Source organism: Blennius ocellaris (assembly GCF_963422515.1).
Source record: "Blennius ocellaris genome assembly, chromosome: 12".
In the NCBI taxonomy this organism is placed as follows: domain Eukaryota; kingdom Metazoa; phylum Chordata; class Actinopteri; order Blenniiformes; family Blenniidae; genus Blennius; species Blennius ocellaris.
This window is the reverse complement of record NC_137661.1, coordinates 24,728,738-24,748,144: the sequence shown is the minus strand read 5'-3', so window position 1 is coordinate 24,748,144 and position 19,407 is coordinate 24,728,738. Positions and strand designations below refer to the sequence as shown.

Below are 19,407 nucleotides of genomic sequence, written 5' to 3'. Positions count from 1 at the left end.
CAAACAAAAAAAAACCAAATGCATTTTACAAAAAGAAAAATAAATTATATAATAATAACGTGGTTGTTGTTGAACGTTGACAAAGATCCCAGGAAGCTTTTCCACACTGCGACACTCATTTGGATGTTTATGTGAGCGTCGCTTCCTGCAGAGAGCAGCTCGGCTCAGGCCCATTTTCTCCTGGCAGGTCAGCCGCTGTGTTTCAGTCTGAAGCCGCGTTGGCTGCTGCTACTCAACCGTTTGGCTCTTTCCTCGCTCAAGACCCCACGTTTTTTTTTTTTTTTAGACGTTTTTTTTTTTTTTTTTTTTTTTCCTTTTCTAAAAAACACTGTACTTCAGGCTCATCTCTAAGAGGGATCCACCTCCACACACATGCCCGCGTCCCCAGCGCAGCTCTGCTCCCCGGGGATTCCTTGCGCCGCTCGGCCGCCGGCTCCGCGGGCCGGCATGAAGTTGAATCAGAGCTAAGTGGAGAGAGCCGCGGCGGCGGAGGAGGAGGAGGAGGAGCGGAGCGGAGTGGAGCGGAGCCCGGATCAGGAGCGGAGCAGGCGGCCAGCCCCTCTCGGAGCTTCTCCCCCCCCCCTCCCCCCTTCCCGGTGAGTGTCCGTCCGTCCGCCTTCCCGCCCCGCGGACGTCGTCGTGAACGTTGCCTGCGCGCGGGCGCGAACTTTGGCGGGGTTATTGCGCCGTTTTGCGTGTTTATTATGGTATTTTTGTCTCGCGGGTGGGGGATGGGCACAAGCGCTTCAAGCGCGTGAGTTGGGGCGCGCGTGTCCTCGTGCGTGGTGAGTGTGCGCGCGCGCGCGTTTGTTTGTGTGTGTGTTTCCTTTCTGTTTGTCAAACCTGTTTAGTGATTGTTTTTTTTTTAATCTTTGTTTTTGTTTGGGTTTTTTTTTAATTCCAACTAGAAATTTAACAAAAAAGTTGTTGTGGTTTTTAATAATTACTTTATCAACCCCAGAGTGAAATTGTTTGAAATCAACACTATGCAATGGGAGCAGTTTGGGATTCTATGTCTTGCTCATTGACACTTTGACAGAGATGGGGAATCGAACCTGCAACCAATTGCAACTTGCGAATGGAAAGAAAACTAAAACCTCCATTTAACAACCTCATGTTAGCATTTTAACCTCAAGTTACTCCACCAGAATGCACACGGGAAAGATTTTAAAAATGTGTGAGCCGGTTTTAGCTGTTGACGTCTCTAATACGTTGTCAATACCTTTCTGAGGACAATTTGTCATTACAACCAGACAAACACGGATTTCGCACAAGATACCTGGGTTTGTTGACATCTTAACGTCATGGAAACGCCCGAAGCAAGATCCCGTTTCTACACTCAATCTCCCACTGGGGGAAAAAAAAGATTGACGTTTTTAACGCATTTAAGACTATTCTTGTTTCATTATGTCTTTGAGAAAGTCTGTCTTTCTTTTTCGGGCTAAATCTGTGAAATGTTGATATCCCAGAAACCCCGGCGGCAGGTTTCCTCCGATGACGTCAGTTAGCGAAACGTGAACTGAATTTGATGGCTACAAAATTCCAAGTTTGTTTGTAAACATAGTGACTTTGATGTGAAACTGCAGGTTGGAAATGAGTGGGGATGGTCTTGTTTTGGTGTTTTGGTGTATTGTTTGCAGAAGTGAGACCTTTAAATGGGAAGTCAATTTTACCGATTTTTTGTTTCTGGCAAAGTACCTTTAGCGTCATTCATGCAATAATAAGTTTAGTATATTTAATAAACCAGTGTGAAGTATGTCACTGCTTTGTTTGACAAATGTTTCCTAATTATTGTATTTTATTCCCTCTATACCCAAGTTTACCTTCTATCATGTTTGAAATATCAGAAGCAGGAATGACGCTCTCTGGCTTTTTCAGTATTTCCAGTACAGTCGTACGAGCTACACCAGTCAGGTGTGTTTCCACTCGCAGGCCCCACGCCGTTCTGAACCCATTGAAAGCCGCTGCTGCAGTTTAACCTCGATTATGTGCAGCTCGTTGATAAATGTGGCAGAACCCCCCCCCCCCCCCCACCCCTCCACCATTCGAATACGTTCTCCACCTTTGTGTCAGCCAGCGTTTGATTGAAAGCTTACTAGAGTGCCGTGCAGCTGGTTGCTCTAAAGCCACGGGCGGTGTGGGGGGAGGGGTGAACACACACGCTACACACACTACACACACACACTACACACACACACACCCGAGAGGGCCACTTGCCAACCTTGTGAAGCTAAACTCAATGACACAATGTACGAGTCCCAGATAAGCCTTCAGTATCAGTGCTGGGGAGGAAGCCACTGGTTGTGCAGACTGTGTTCGGCCAAAGTTCAAATTCACACACTAATTAGATTGCCATATTTGTTTTTGGTATTTGTTTTTCAAATTTTTTTTTTGTGTACGGTGTCTATTTACGTCAATATTTGAAATAGGCCTGGAAAATCGTATCATAAAAAAAACCAAAGCATCAATACATCTAAACCATGATTACATAATAATAATAATAATAAAAAAAAGCTAGAAAGATACTCAAATACAAGATACTTCAAGTTTACTTTCCTTAAAGGGTAGAGTTCCCTGCAATGTCGTTAAATGGACAGTGTGTCCAGAGATGGACTGATAACTGTCAGATTTTATTATAAAACATTCTTAATACAGTCCAATATTTCGTGGCTCCACGAGCGTATGAGTTTGTTAAAGCATAACACTGAATCAAAACAGAAAATAATGGCGCAGTGAAGTGGTGCAAAGTACCAGTGGAATACAGTCTTGCATGATTACCGTGTGAATTATGGAAAAGTGTCACGCTGCTGTGTGAAAATGTCTCGCAGTGGAACATTTTATGACGCAACGAAATTAAAGGCTATATTGGGAGCATTTCCTGCTCAAATGTGACGCCGTCTCGAGCGCTAACGTGACAATTACGACCGCAAGCAGAACCGCTAGTGGCAGTGTCTGAGGTGGGGCCGAGGACCACTTCCTCATACAGTGTACCAGGGGCATGCATTTATTGGTGCTAAGATGACATTTGACCTCGGTCATCCAGCTCACACATACACAGCAGATTCCGAATGCAGCTCCTGTGATCCAATATTCAAATGGCTGACCCACTTGAAAGTGAAAGCTGTATAATATGACCCTTTTTAGACAATTTCAATGTTCTTTGATGTCTTTTATTTCAACGTGTTTCAAAGACCTTGTGACGTGCGTTGAATTCCCTTGTGACGGTGCAACATGAATAATCTCGCCTTTCTGTCCAGTGATTTCATGTTGCACAGGAAGTGAACAGCGGCGCTGGTGTCAACAGTCCTCATGGCGTGATTTTATTTTGCCGTTTTGTTTCAAAGACGAGACGTAAGACATGGCTCGGACGTCGAGCTGTCGCGTGAGGACACCCGACAGACGTACGCTTGATGTGAGGTTTCCGTTGGGTCCTGCTCGTCTCCGGTATAAATGCACGCCACATGAGACTCGCTGTAAGAGGAGACGCCCCCGGTGACCTTTATCTGCTTTGTGCGAGCGGATGTTGTGGAGGGGGGGTTGTCGGCGAAGCTTGTGAAAGAACGGGATTCAGGTGTCGCTATTGAAAACAACGTTTTTCGCAGTTTGCGTTCGGTGCCGCATGGCGGAGGTGAACGCTTTCGCTTTATAGTGAGACGATTTCCCCTGATCTCCGTCTGTGGCGAGCTGGGTTTTCTCCAGGTACCGCCGTATCCGCCCACAGTCGAGAAAACATGCAATTCCGACTAATTGGTGTCTCTGAAGCGCCCGTGGGTATGAACGTGTGGGTAATTGTCTGTCTCTCTGCGTTTGTGATGGACTCCCAACTCGTGCTGGGACTCCCAACTCGTGCTGCTTGTACCTTTTACCTGTAATCAGTCAGGATGGGCTCCGGCTCCCGGTGAGCATCAGTTTGATAAAGTGCTGGAGAAGACGGATGGTTTGCTGTGATTTTGTTCTCTCACCGCAGCTGCTTAAACGTCAATAAATGACATCATGATTGAACTTTTTTTTATAAAGCATTGTTTGTGCTGCGATCCATCGGTGCTGGTATGTAGTTTGATATCGCTTTGCCTTTAATGGTTTATCGCGTGTCCAAAAGTCTTCAATCACTGCTGCCACACACGTACGCCAGTAAATTGTTGTTCTGCACGTGTGCAAGTGTTTTCCTTCGTCGTGTCATGTCTCCCAGTCCATATTCTTCCGGGGGGTTTATTGTTGACGGTCACTGTAATGACAATCGAACTTGGTCCCGTGTTCTCCCACTGTGAATGTTTATAGCTAATATGCTAACTACATCGTTTTCCGCGTAAACGGACCTTGTTTTAAAATGTCGCCTTGTAAACGTCGTCGTCGTGTGGACAAGGCCTCAGATGAGGAGGCAGGAGTTTGATGCTTTGTTTAGTTTTTCTTCAAATTGACGTCTCTTGCCTCTAAAAATTGGCCGTGATTTGCTGAAACGAATTTTTGGTGTAACGAATGTGCAGATAATCACAAATGACAAATATTAGTTTTAAGAAAATCTGTGTTTTCATATTAGACATTGGGTAACCTTGTGTTTCCGTAAGACGAACGAGCACCCGCAGATTCATACTATTGGGGGAACGTGTTGGAATATTCCCATTGAGTGATATTGGTGCAATAATGATGATGATATGGTGATGATAAATAATTTGGTTATAAAAAAAAAAATCCCATATCAGCATAAAAGGCATCCATGCAGATTTTAAATCCCTGATTGGTTCCTTCCCACATTGTTTTGCTTGTTGTAGTGCAGATTGTTGTCAAATTAGGATTCAGTTTATATAAAAGAAGCAGGTAGATAGTGGAAGGTTCCAGGTTCATAATACAGGTTGTCAGGCCGTACAATCTGAATAAATATACACAAAAACAAGCGTTTACATGCCTATGCTAGTTTTGCACGAAAGCACCTTTTTTTTTTTAAAGTTTGTTTTTTATAAAGTTAACGTGACTGGACGTGTGGACATTCACAAGTTATAGTCTGGGCTCGTAAAACAGAACCCGTGGCAGAACTATAAGCAGTTTATATGTGGTTCATTCCAAAGTTTTGTCAAATCCAGTGACAGATTTTACAGTTGCAGATGTTGTGATGTATTGTTACCCGATTGTCTTGTAATATATCGATTTACCGCCGCACCGCGGTAGCATCGGTGTCATGAGCCACGTATTGCATCGTCCGTTACCCGGCCGATTCAAACCGCTCGACTGTAAGCAACAATATACAGACCACTACTGCAAAACCTAGGTGGACACTTCACTTGCGATGTTGTGGCTTTTGCACATGTGATCCAGCTCAAATGTCGCTGCTTTTGCATTTTTGTTGTTGTTGTTGTTGTTCTGGCTTTTGCATTGCCGGTTACCGCGTTTCGTTGCCCACGTTCACGGCAATAAACAGCAGACGGAAGCACTAATGGCAGTAATGGCAGCGCAACGCTGAGCTGCTGCAATCCACAACCTTTTGGGCGTAAATTGACGCGGCGAGCGCCGTCGTCACCTTGCGCCTGAAGCGGCCCGGCGCGAGTCTGGGCTGCGCCTGACCTTTTCACTCGCTCGGTCGTTTGCGGCCGAGCGCCTCTGTGCAGCCGCTCTGACTTCCTCCCGCACGTCGGGGCTAAATTGATGACCAGATTTTTGCGGTGGGCGGGCGTTTGGGCGTTTTGCCCGCCCCCCCCCCCCCCTGCATGCAAGGCGTTTTCCAGCCTTCCCCCTTATGTCACTTGAGCGTGACTCCGGGTTCACTGGAGCGGCTGCACAGAAGTGGATCTGTGGATGGATGAACAGACAAATAGTTGAAGGCTGCGATTAACCGTTGGCTGGCCGAGCGGCGGGTGGCGTTTCCCGCCTTGTCGGCGACCCCCCCCCCCCCCCCGTTGAACCCGCCCCCAGAGCGTTAAAGCAAGACGGAAGGTAATCTCTGCCGTCCGTCTTTTATCGAGCCGCTCGCTCCCTCCAGAGCTTCACTCGGTCATTTGGACAGACGTGGGATCTCCACACGTCCTTCTGCAGCGGGCTTTTGAAACGCAACGCCCGCCGCCGCCGCCGCCGTCGGTTTGCGCTCATTACAGAAGTGCAAGGCTGAGTCATGTTATCTGCACAGGACACATTGATTAGCCGGCCTTAATAAATCACAGCGGAAGCGTGGTGGAGTAGTACAGTTATGTAAGCGCCGGTCGTCAGGCATGCGGACCGAGGGGAAGGAAGAAAAAAGAAAAAAAAGAAAAAAGGGAATGACAGACTGAAGTGCAGTGAGTGAAAAATGTCTTCCGTCGTTAGGTAACGGCCTGACATGAGACGGAGAGACGAGCGAACGCGGCGCAGGCCTGCGCTGCAAGCCGGGCTGCAGCTGGAGTTTTATTTATTTGTTTGTTTATTTATTTATTTTTGTGAAGCCGGTAACTTGAGGTCAGACAAACGCGCACCGGCTTTTTTGGTCGATCGTCCACACAGGGTGGCGTTTTAGGAGCCTGAAAATGTTTTTTTTTTTCCCAACACAGGTGCTAGAGTTTTTTTCTTTCCTAGTTAAATAAAGGTTAATAAAATAAAACTTGCATGGGGGAAATTATGAGGCCACATCCACATGAGCTAAAATGATTTTTTTTTCTTCTCAAAAAATACAATTCGGTCCACATGTCACACAACACGAGCATGTAGTACACATGCCAGGCCTGTAGGGGCGCTGTGACTCACCAAACACACCGAAAATGCAGAAGACGACACAAAGCACATAGAAATTTCGAAGTAGACTCCTGCTCATAGACTTCAATATAACCAAGTTATATTAGATGGACAATAATAACAGTATTGTCTTGAATCCCGGTCCATGTTCTCCTCAGACTTGGTACTTTTATTTTGACAGTCACCGTAATGACAATCCAACTTGGTCGTCTGCCCACTAGACTGTCCGTGTACGAACATTGTTAATGTTTACAGCGTATTGTTCTCTGTGTGCGTGACTGCGTGTGTGGTTTCATTACAAAAAACAACAACAGCACCAACTAGTGGCCCAACATGAAAACGACACCATTTTCATAGCACATTTCTGAATGCGTTTTCACTCGAAACGTTGCGGCGTAAGCTCGATTTGTATGTTTTTGGTTTGTGAACGTCACTTGTTTGCTCACGTAGGGATTCGCCCCTCCCCCTCCCCCCCAGACATGGCTGCGGGGACAAAATGGTGAAGCTGGTGTTGAATTCTAAGCGCTCTACAGGCGATGGGGGCTCTCTGGAAAATAGCCAGCTCGCGGCGAGGACACAGCCTGGAGATAATGAAGCTTAAACCATCAAGCGTCAGGCGAGCCGGCCAGCGCTGAGGACATTTTTAGCTGTGGGGAAAGAAAAAAGACAATAGCACCTTAAATATGCATTTTTTTGTTAGATATCATCAACAGGATGAGTGCGTCACACTGTTAACAGTTGAGTTTTATAATCGCCCCCCCCTGCACTCTATCATTTTACCATTTAAAGTTAATTTGTGTTTGTGCAGGAGGATTTGCTCTCTGGTTTCTGTTTCCTCTATTTGACAGAGGAGTCCTCTCGCCACGTCCAGCCGCAGGAACCTTATCTCCCCATCGCACTTTTGTTTTGGGGCCCGTCCTGCCAATCGATTTTCCAAAATACGCTTGCACGCTATTGGACTTGGGAGCAACGGCTTTTGAGAATTCCGGGACGTGTCCTGTGGCTTTTCCGCCGCAATGCAAAACCGAGGCGACTTCCCTCGAGGTATTAAATAAACGCGAGTCTCGCCTCGGCAAATCGGAGCCAAATAAATACTTGAATTTAAAACATGTTGCCGGTAACGGAGCAGACAATGGAGCAGCAGACATCTTTGAACCCCGTCCCAGGCCCGGAGCGCCACGCCACAGCTGCACAGTGGGCGTGAATTTCATCGTGCAGCATCGAACCGCCGACTCGCTCTATTTGGGGCCTTTGGTGTCAAGCTGGTTGGATTTTAATCAGACGAGGGTCTCGACTGGCAGTGCAGTAGAGAGACTCTACCGTTGGTACATTACAGGTGATTTAATGACCGTTTGAGTAGAAATACAACCAGATTGGCTCGTTTTGTTGACACACTTGGAATTTCTCAAACGTTTTTAAGGACATTAAGCTCACATGTAAAGTTTCACATGAATGCAATTTAATGGCTGAAACTTTAGTTTTGCTTTGACTTGTTCCATTTTCACCTTCAAACATTAAAAAAAATAATTCTCAGATGAAAATGGAAAAACGACGCAGTGGGTTTTAATGCTGGAGCTGGATGAAGAGTTAAATATGAACACTGATGTACAGGAGGACGGTACCTCATTTTTAAAAGCAACAACCATTTGTTGGCTCTTTTCTGGAGCACGTTTTCATCAACAAGCTCTTTTAAAAAAAAAAATTTTTTAAGAAAATTCCGTGAGCATTTTCAAAAAGTGGCTCCAACTACCGTTGTCGTGCATTTTCACGTGTAAACGCGGCATCAATCTTTGGCTGAGCTGTTGAAACTCTTCTCTTCTCCTGGCCTCTGCAGTCTTTTATCAACTCTTTATGTTGTGCCGCTTGTGGAAAATGTGTGGCATACTCTTCTTAAAAGAAAGAACAGGGATCCCCAACAGAAGCATTGTTTTTTTTTGTTGTTTTGTTTTGGGTTTTTGATCTTGCAGTCTACCTCCGTTAATCTCGGACCTGGAAGCAAACACAGCCTGTCTGTTTCCCAGCAAGAGAATTGGAGCCACTTCAGCTCCTTTCCCTGGCTCCGATCCAGAAAAGCAAAGAGGACCGGGGCCAAGTTCACCTCCAGCATGAAGCCAGATCCAGGATCTTTCTGGCTGAAATCACCCCTCCAAGTCCCCCTTCTTCTTCTTTTTTTTTTTTTTTTTTAAAATACTCTTGAATGGAGCGAAAGAGTCTGCTCTGTTTTGTGGAAGGACGACTGCACAAAGGTCTAAAGGCAGACCTACTTCAAAACAAAAATAGTCTGATCATGAGGACGAGCATTTTCGCAAGTTGTTCAATCGGAGGCTCTGTGCATCTCGATCGCCTCGGAAAGGCCTGCAGCCCTAAAAAGGGAGTCCAGTGTACCGCGCAGTGTCAACAATCCCCGCCGATGGCTGGCGATATGACAGCCGGCTACTGCCGATGGCGCTCTCTCTTATCTGACGCTTATCGAGACGACGGCCGCCGAGCCACTCTCGGCTTTCCAAAGTATCGCGGCACACGGAGAGTTAAATGGATTCATCATTCGTCTTTTATAGCGAGCGATCGACGGGAGTAACCACGGGTCACTTTGACGCCGATGACCTGGTGGCTTCCCAATGCAACGTTTGCGCGACAGCGTTTTCACTTCCGCGGCGTTTTGAGGGTCTGTTTCCGTGACAACGGAGTGCGGTGCCACTGAAAACGACGCTTTGGTTCCCCACGCGTCATGTAAACGGGGAAAATGCAAATTTCTGAAATGTTCTTTCGCCATACAGATGGTGGAAACGCTGCGCGCTACGCCCATAGTAAATAGAATTGTTGCACGTGCTCAGTATACAGTCCATGTCCTCCTGGGACTTGGTAGTTTTATTTTGACAGTCACCGTAATGACAATCCAAATTGGTCGGCTGTCCGCCAGAATATCCGTGTTCTCCCGTTGTTGTTTAAAGCGTTTTGTTCTCTGCTGCATGTGTGTGTGAGCCACCCAACAGCACCCACTAGTGGCTCAACATGAAAACTGCATGATTTTCCATTTCCATAGAAACAGACAACATTTTTCAAAAACGTTGCAGTGTCGATTGGCACCAAGTAACAAATCCCTGCTCAGGTGTTTAAAAAAACAAAAAAAAAACACGTAAAATAGGCCTGTTCAAAGTTCAAGCATAACTTTTCGTCACATTCAATTTGCTGGTCAGACTTAAATGTAACTTTTTTATAGATGATGCAGGTGTTTTTATTAGTTTTCTAACTTGTGGGTATTGGATTGAAAGGATGATAATCTTTTTCACTGACATCAGAAGCTCATAAAATGAGACTCCAATTATGTCAAAATGCCCAATTTTTGAGTCGTTACCCAGTTTTTTTATTGACAGTTTTGTCCCCCCCCCCCCCCCCCCCCCCACTGCAAGAAGAGCGAATTGCCCGGAGACGGAATGACGTTGATGTCGTTTCACCTCTGCTACACTCCCGTGCCGGGGACTGGCGGTCGCAGCAGCGCTTCAACAACAAATGAATTTTGTCAGATTGCACATATGCCCAAATGCGTCGCACATCGCATCTCCATCGCGACGTTACTGCCAAAAGCAAAACTTGTCAGTCGGTCGTTAAGAGGCGGCGTGGAAATGGCGAACTGATTACGCCAGTCGCAACAGAGCCTTTTGTGTGAAGCGGCCCGAGGGGAGTACCTCGTTCCTGTTGGGGCCCTGAAATGAGCTGCAGTGTTGTGCGATGGGAAATTGTTATTATTATTGGTTCGTTCCACCAGGAGCAGAGGAGAATGTAGAGCCGATTGGATATCGTCGCATCGGACGTCCACGGCAGCTGGCGGTCTGACGCGTGAGCCAGATTTTCAAAACAACGCGCCGGTGGCATTGAACGGGTGCATTAAAATGCCACAAAAATGAACCAAAATGATACGTTGCGTAGCTTAGCGGGCGATTAAAGTTTCTCACTGCAGGTATTCAGTTTGATCGGGCCAACATTGTCGGAGCCCAAACCACACTGATGAAAGAAAAAAAGGCAGCATTAAAGTTAAAAATGTAAAGTAACGTCTCTTTTTTGAGGGGGAAGAAAAATGCTAATTTGAGACGTCGGACGTCAAAGGGTTGAGGTTAAAAGCTGCGAGTAAAGCAGCCGTAGGTTTGTACCCTTTGATCTTGCGTTTCATAAAGGAGAACGGCGGCCGAGGAACGTTTAGCTGCAGCTCAATGTCACTGGCGGCTCGTGGCGCCGCGGTGCTTTGCAACCGTAGCGCCGTCAGCGGTCGTCTGGGCCGCCGCGCCGTTTCAAGAAGTCGGTGTGTGTTTATCTATCGCATCTGAAATGGTCTGTGGCTTCATTGAGCTTGTTCTGCTTCTTGATTGGGGCCGTTTTTTTTACATTTTTTATTTAAAGACACTTGGTGAGTGCAAAGCCTTGTGATCCAGCTCACTTTGAGAGTCCTTGGTGGATAAACCTGGAAGAAAACTGTTTTTTTTGTACATTTAATTAATCAATAAATGGCAGTTTTGTTAAACTATGGTTGAGCAGAGTATAGCAGGCTAATAAAGTCTCACTGGTTAATTCAAGTCGTCTTTTTATTTGAGGATCTGCTGGACAGATTTCCCTGCGTTTGGTGACGCACCGGCAGACATAAGCCTTCCTCTTTGGATTCACTGCGTTTGGCGAAAGCTTTCGTTATTTATTTATTTTTTGGTCAGCTTCTGGTATCCTGCAAAACACCGACGCCGTCGCTCCTCCAGGCGTTGCCGCTGCAACCGAACACGTCGCCGTGGCTCGGTCCTACCCTGTGGTCGACGGCGAGGGCGGCGGGTTTTGTGTCACGGGAGCCGGCGGGGCTGATAGGAGCCGCTGGCGGCGTACGTTTCGTCGCGGCGCACCATTGGCACGTCGGCTCTCTTTTCTGTCAACAGGAAGAACGCAGTCGGCAACAAAAGCACGTAAACAGCCGGCGCGCTGAACAAACTGGGTAGTTTTTTTTAGGTTTTTTTTAACCAATCTACACGTCTGCTCGCTGCTGGCCGGGTATTTCTCCACTGATAAGTCACTTGCCGAGTGTTTCCTGAGCTTTTTCTTTCCATGACTTCAGCCGCCGGCTTTCTGCTTCGCACACACTTTTGAAAACGCGTCTGACCACACGGACTGATCCTGCCCAAGCGACAGTCGTTCGTTTTGTTGTTTCGACTAAAGTCTCTGCATCATAGTCTTAAGAGCCGTCCAACACCAGGAAACCGGTTCACCGAAACGTGGCCTGTCATCCACATGAGGTGTTTTTTTTTTAGAAGCGTGAAAACATGTTTTTTTTTTTTTTTGAACACGGGTCCAAGAGTGGGGACGTTTTAAAAACGCCGGCCCATGCCGTCCCAACTCCCCGGGCAGTGTGGATGGCAAAGTTGGGGGAAAACCAATCATCTGTGGGGGAAAAAGATGATGTAATCGCCCCCCTCTTCCACCACGCCACGGTTCGTAATACCATCAAATAACCACGACAAGCTGCAGAAGCTACACGACGCTAGCAGCAAGAAGAGTGAGGCCATAGACCTATGGAACTAGAATTATTATATAGAGGTTTATGAGCTGGAATCTAATTCCAAAGTTCTATGGGCTTTGTCATTTTCTGCGTTTTTGGTGTGTTTGGTGAGTCACAGTGCCCCTATAGGCCTGGCATGTGTACTACACGCCCTGAAGCCTCGTGTTGTGACGTGTGGATGGAGGTTTTTTTTGGGAGAAGGCTGGGACGAAAAAAGAAAGCGTTTTTCTCGTCGTGTGGACGTACCCTTAATGTGAAACAGTAGCTTTTTAATTAAAAAATGAATACTAGGATTAGGTCTCTGGGTTCTGTAAGGCGTACGATTCTCGACGAGTCTCTGTCCTTCAGATGTGATTCTTCTTTAGTTTCCTAAAAAATCCTGTTTGAAACAACCTTTCCTTAAAAGAAAAAAATGTTTTTCCGCCAAACTTCTTTTGGAATCCACCCGAATGATAAATGTCAACGTAATGTACCGAGCTGCATGTGTGAGCGTCGGCGGCCAGTTTCAAGGGTAGTTCCTGGAGGCGCAGATAATCACCCTGGTGTTTCATTCTTGGAGCGTCTCAGTCGGCCCCCGTGCCGCATGGAAGAAAAAAAAGAAAAAAGAAAAAAAAATGCATTTCTGGCATGCGGAGACTCGTATCCCCGACCAAGCCCCACCCAGTCACCCTCCCCGCCAGCCTCCTCGGCGGCGCGAGGCTATCTCTGCTTTGTGTTCTGGAGCCTCGCCTCTCCAAGGGAACGACGAGCGCATCAATGGAAACAATGAGTGAAAGGAGAAAAGGCACGGAGGGAATTAAGGTCAGGGGGAAAAAATGAGGTGGAAGAGCAGTTAGCTGGGAGGAGGAGCCTTAGAAGGGAGAAAAAAAAAACAACAACAAAAAAAACTGCACGTTGTTATGTAATCTTGCAAAACGCTCAGGCATGCGGCCAATCAGTATTTACCATCAGCTGTATGATCTGAAAGTGGTCGACACTCGGGTGAATGCATTGTTTTGACGCCTGAATGTGCGAGTCACATGATCGCCATACTGCTTTCACTTCATTGGGGTTTTCTTCATCAGGGGTTTTATTAGAAATTGAGCACATTGACTGGGGGCACAAGCCGAATTACAAGCTATTAGGACATAATATATGGAAATACAATACGCTTGTTGCTGATGGAGAGGATTTTTATTGCAACACTTTAATTCTGCAGGCCTGTCTATTAGAGGAAAGGCGCAAATATTACTGACTGAGAAGCCCTTGAAATTTTGCGTGAAAATGGGCGCACGTACACAAAAAAATACATCGAGACGTATGTGAAATTCTAGAATTGTATGCTGTGACGTATGTCAACGATTCGGCAAAACGTTTGCGCAATAATTGCAAAAAATGCACAATTCGGGAATAGTTGATGATCCCGCAAACCGTTTCTGCAAAAAATTTATCAAAACTGCGAAAAATGTTCAAGTCAATAGTGGATAGGTGTTTTAAAATGGGAGCACATACACAAAAAGCACATCACGGCGAGAGGAACATTCTGGAATATTGTGCTGTGATGAATGTTAACAATTTAGACAACATAGACAACAAAATACAAAAGGTAGTAAGTAATACTTTTATTATCAATGAACTAATAAAGAGTGAAAACTCGTTCGATGTGCACATGTTCTTTGAGAACCTGTCATTGCTTGATGGCACATTTTCTATGCCATAGAAAAATAGACAGGTATTATAATATACATTAAATAAAAGAGATGCTTATATGCTTATGTCATATAAAATGGACCTAAGTACTATAATACACATTTCATATAGGGAGGGGGGGTCCATATCCCATGTCAACAAAAATGGACCCGGGTACATTTAATTGACATTAAATACAGATTGTACATGATAGGAAATGGACACAGGTGTTGCACCGGTCCTGCGTGTGAGCGCCGGTGATGGTGCTCCAGTTACAGCTCCACCCAAAGCTTCACTTAAACCGACATCAACCTCCCGGCGGAGCAGCTAATCGGCTCAGCCGCTAGCGGCACGACTGAGAGTAAGCCTCGCCGTGTGGAGCCTTTTTAAAAAAAAAAAATAAAGCGAACTGCAAATTATACTCCACGCCGGTGCCAATTGGAGATCTGCTTGTAAATTACTGATTAAATGGATGAAGTTTTCTTTCTCTCTCTCTCTCTCTCTCTCTACTAGCATGGCTCGGGGAAAAGAGTGCCGTTTGTTGGGGTTTATTTTTTTTGACAGAAACCGCATCAAATTGAAAAAGTGAAGCCAGACAGAGAGTCCCCACACAAAAACCAGAGTGAATCTGGTAATTTCCTGCCTGCAGTATCTCGTGTACGAATGTTGTTGCTTGGTGGTATTCCCCGTTTAAAACTGACAGCATATTAAACGCAAGTTGTGTTTGAATGCGGTTCTCCTTCCTCTGGTTCTGTGGAACATGTTTTGTAAATTGCCACTTTTAGTCATTTTTCTCAGAAATTCGCGAGATGTTTTCTTTTTTTCAGGGTACCGATAAAAGTACGAGTATTAAAGAAGTCATATTATTTAGCTTTTCAACACTTTCACATGGTCTATTTGGTGCAAAAAACGTTGCGTTTAAAGTTTATTGCATTTTCCCACATTTGAATACTGGATCATAGGAGCTGCATTCAGAATCTGCTGTGTCTTGTGTGAGCTGGACTGGCTCCGCCCACACACGCCCATCTATGGGAAGAGGATGAAGTACTTCCTCTCGTGGCGCCATGTGCCAGAGCAGAGCTGCCTGATTGTGGGAGGATTTAAAAGGGGGAGGAGCCTACCTTGATTGTGATTGGCTAAACCCCGGTTGACACTATATAGGGTTTGATTTCTGATTGGCTGGTTGGAGAAACACAGTTTTTAAAACCTGGAACAAGCCAGGGAGAGAGAGGACACACTCTCTTCACAATTTGTACACTGGCAATGGTTTGCTCAGGTTAGTTAGGGCGCCACCTACTGGTGAGGTCATAAACAAAGCTCTATTGACCGAATCACAACATCTTGGTATCGGACAGTTTCAACCCGCGGTCTGTGTCCCTCGTCCGGCCTTCTCGAACGTTCTTCTAACTGAGTGTCAATGTCCTTTGCGTTGCAGGTTCTGACCACATGGTCCAAACCCTCGACTGACCTTCGGCTCCTGCAGAGAGACTTACTACAGTGGTGAGTGACCCGAACGCCCTGTTCGCTCACAGCAGAGGTCATATCGTCTCTGCTTTCATCAGAGCCTGGACATAAAAAAAAAAAAAAAAAAAGTCTCAAAGGACAAAGTAACCTGGATAAAGCAGTTTGACAGGAATTTGAGCATCGCCAGTCTCTTACTGAGGAGTTGTTCTTGTTCACTGACGTTTTTTTTTTTAAATTGAACTCTGTTCACTTCCCCCAGAAATGAATGTCGCCTTTGTCCAAAACTTTCTTGGAGTTTTCTCACAAACAAATGAAGTCTTGTATTCCCGGCCGGACGAACGCGGCACAATCATCGGCGCGGCGTCGTGTTCCAACGCGATCGCAGTTTGGGCGCTCTGCCCTAATTTGATTGCGCCGCAGCGACGTCGGCGGGTAACGAGGCGCGACGGAGGGAGACACGCAACACGAGTCTCAGGCGGACTTGAAACAATTCGCCGCTTTTCTCCTTTCGATTGAATTTATCTTTCCTGATTATAAGGAACCTCATCAAAAGGTCATAGAAGATCCGCGGCGCCCTTCGTCGACGTACGGTTATTAATCTCCTCGTACGTCGGCCGAGGTCTGGTTCGGCTCTCGGTTGTGATAACTAGCAGAGACTCTTGATTTTTGTTCATCTGCTCAAAATCAGTTCACGGATCTCTTGATGTTTTTCGCGTTTGAAGTTGGGACTCTTGTCTAAAGCAGAAACATTTGTGGTCGGACTGCACTAGAAAAAACCTGTGTAGTTGTAACAAACTTGTGTTCCTCTTAAAGCACGTCTGTTCGAAGGAGCCTTTATGTGTTTCATTTTTTTTCTTCTATGATGAAGAATGACTTCATATATATGTGTATATATATATATATAGTAAGGATGCAATTATGATGCTTTATTTGTCATGAGATTGCAAGTGCTGCTCTCTTGAGCATGAAAATACAAATAAAGTGTCCAAAATACAGTTAAAATCACATTCCATTAATCTACAGTATAAAAGCACTCATAGTAACAATAAATAGAAAGTTTATCACATGTTTAAAGGAGACTCTCAACCCACGATTAAACTAGATAATAGTTGAAATGTAGATGATTGTTGTTTTATTTAGGCTCTTCAAGTAAAGTTGAAAAAAAAACAAACTTATTATCTTATTGGGATCTTTTCTCATAACAAAGTAGTAAAACTACTGCACATTTTTTTAAACGTCCTGAAATTGAATCTGAAAATATCTTTGTAAAATTAAGTAAATAATAGATTAGAAATATATTTCATAAATACAGATAAACATCGATGTAGTTTGTGTTGTCGTGGGCGTTTCCATGTTTTTCTTCAGGGATATCAGTATATTTACTTTCTCGGGCAGAAGCTGGGAGCTCTGAACAATCACAACGTCACAATGAATAAAAACGGTTTAAAAAGTAAATCTCTAACCACAAGCGTTGCTCCATTTAATATAATTATTTTGTATTCAAATCCAGAAATGCGTTGCTGTTGCCACTGCTGACTCCATTTTGGACCACGCTTGCCGTGTTCCCGGGCCAACAATCACTTTGGAATGAAACGTTTTTTTTTTTTTTTTTTAACCCTCCGCTTTGTGAGTGTCGGTGAGTTCAAAGGCTTCCGCTACGACTCCTGTCCGGGGGGGGGGGGGGGGGGGTGACGGCGCTCCGGTTTCCTGTTTTGCTAAAGCTTGGAAGAATCCAGCAGATTTCCTGTGAACGCCACGGCGCAGCACAGAGGCGTCCGGTCGCCACGGCGATGCCCGTGTTTGTTGCCGCTTCCCTCCTTAACTTGCTGACATCGTTTTGTCTTGTTCTCCGATGGGTCGGTGACGTTCCGCTGCGATGATGTCAGGGTTTTTTTTTTGTTTGTGCTTTCGTTCCCTCACGATGCTCTAAATGTGAATCCACAGCTCTTGTTTACTCCAGGCTGGTATTCATCCCCGTTGCATCGACCGGCTCGTATTTATTGGGGTATGATGTGAAGCAGATGGAGGAAGAAAACCAACAGTGATGTCACGGGTTGTTTTTTTTTTCCTTTTTTGTTTGTTTTTGCTTTTGCTGTCCTGAGTGGTACTTGTGCCTTTAAATGTCACCATTTTCAAATCAATCTGGGCTCTTAAGGGCACGAGTATAACATCATCGCCCCTCGCTGGCGCTCTTAAAGCTGCAAGCGCCGCCTTTCGTCTCCAGATGAAAAAAAAAAAAAAAAAACCTTCGGTGTCACGATGATTTCACCTTCAATTATAGAAGGAACACTGCGCAGTGTTGTTTCCCTTCTGAACCCTGGAGATAGGAAGGGGGGGGGGGGGGGAAAGAAGCAGTTTAGTGTTTTTGAGCACGTAATAAGCATTTCCAGACTCTGCCCCGTCCTCTTAATGGTGAAAATGGTCATTAATGGCCATTACAGATGCATTTCAGTTGGTCATGATAGGAAGGAGCTCAACGCCAAAGTTTACCTGCAATAAACTGCTGTGGAGATATAAAGTCTTCATACCTCGGAGCTTTCACGGATGGTCAATGGACACAAATGCACATATATTGTTCTGTTTGAAGATTGCTTGATTATATGTTTTGGCTTTTCATCCTATATGTTAAAAAGGAAAAGGCCAAGTGAATTTTGTTATAACTTACAGCATTTTTTTTTTTTTTTGCATTTGCCAATGGAAGTTGGGGCAGAAGTTATGTTTCTATCTGCGTGTTTATTTATTTATTGGTTTGTATGTATGTATTTTAACAACTTTTTGCAAAAACTTGTCGAATTGCGTGAAATTTTCAGGGTTGATTTGTCATCATCCAAGGACCAATCGATTACATTTTGGGATGTTATTGGCTACCCGTTTCTGAATTAATCCTCTAAATCTGACAAAGCACATGGGATAGGCACCTCATGGAGGAGATCAGCGTCTGTTGCCATGGAGACGCTCCCTGCTCAGTGGTTCACACAGTGATGTGACCCGACCTACCTTGTTAGCATCGATGTGAGCTAACGGCTAACATGCGAGTGACGCTAACTCGTTTCCGCAAACAAATGCGGAGCTGGCGGAGGTCTGCGCTCTACCGAGTGTAGCTCTAGTTTTCTATCGTGCTTATACTGGATTCTACATCCTGTGCTGCAGAGTTTTGAAGATCCATGTGATCTCTGGTCCTTTTGGGTCACGCTTTGTTTGCAAACGGTCTTTCTCGCGGGCGGTGGGAGGGGACGCGACGGAGTTCGCAATGCATTCTGGGTAGTAAACGAACTGCGTGAATCAGAAGAATGACGCAGTATTCTTACATGCAGTAAACCAGATGGCGCTGTTGGTTTAAAGATGGAGGCTGAAAGAGCGGCAGTGAAGTTGATATATACTTGAATGTGAAACCTCATTGCGTTATTGTTCTTACGGACAGTTCGCGGAAAAATCCATTTCAACGGATTGTTCATGTATAATAAGGTGTTTATCCTCCATTCTTGTAGAATGTATAATAAAACTAACTGAAAACCGCCTCGGAATAAATCCATGTGGTTTGTGGAACTGTTCAGAAAACGGGCTGTTGCATAATGTTTGGGCTATAAAGGCTCTTCATGCAGCCTCTGAGAGGAAGCCTGATGTCTGGATGAATTTAATTCATTATGGTGGGAGTCCCCTGGAAACTGGAGACAGAAGCCTGCATGTATGAGCCCACTGTTTAGCATCTCGAACTGAGCTCAGCATTTGAAGGTTGTGCGTTTATTTTGAAAGTGAACTCCACAAAGCTGATCCAAACTTGTCGTTTCGACTCGGGGAAAATCCACAGCAGAGTAGCATAAAAGCCGCATGTTGACGGATTGACAGAAACATCCCTACCTTGGCGTTTTGGAATTGTAAACGTATTGTCTTTCCACCATTCCACTCTTTGAACCCCGCGGCTTATACAATGACGCGGCTGATTTATGGATTTTTACGGGTTAACGGGCTTCATCTCGCCAGATCCTACTTCCACATGTAGATAAATGCTGCTTTGAGCCATTTTCTGCAACACTTGTCCCGAAAGGGATATT

The 19,407-nt window shown here is 45.3% G+C and overlaps 1 protein-coding gene across 1 annotated transcript in view; it reads left to right on the top strand.

The window, feature by feature from the left end:
- Nucleotides 1-363: 363 nt before the first annotated feature.
- Nucleotides 364-19,407, top strand: part of LOC308137469 (F-box-like/WD repeat-containing protein TBL1XR1) — a 33,563-nt gene continuing 14,519 nt past the window's right edge. The window contains exons 1-2 of the mRNA XM_080506182.1: nt 364-596; nt 15,327-15,391. The gene's annotated coding sequence lies outside the window, so the exon portion shown is untranslated. The remainder of the gene's footprint in view (nt 597-15,326; nt 15,392-19,407) is intronic.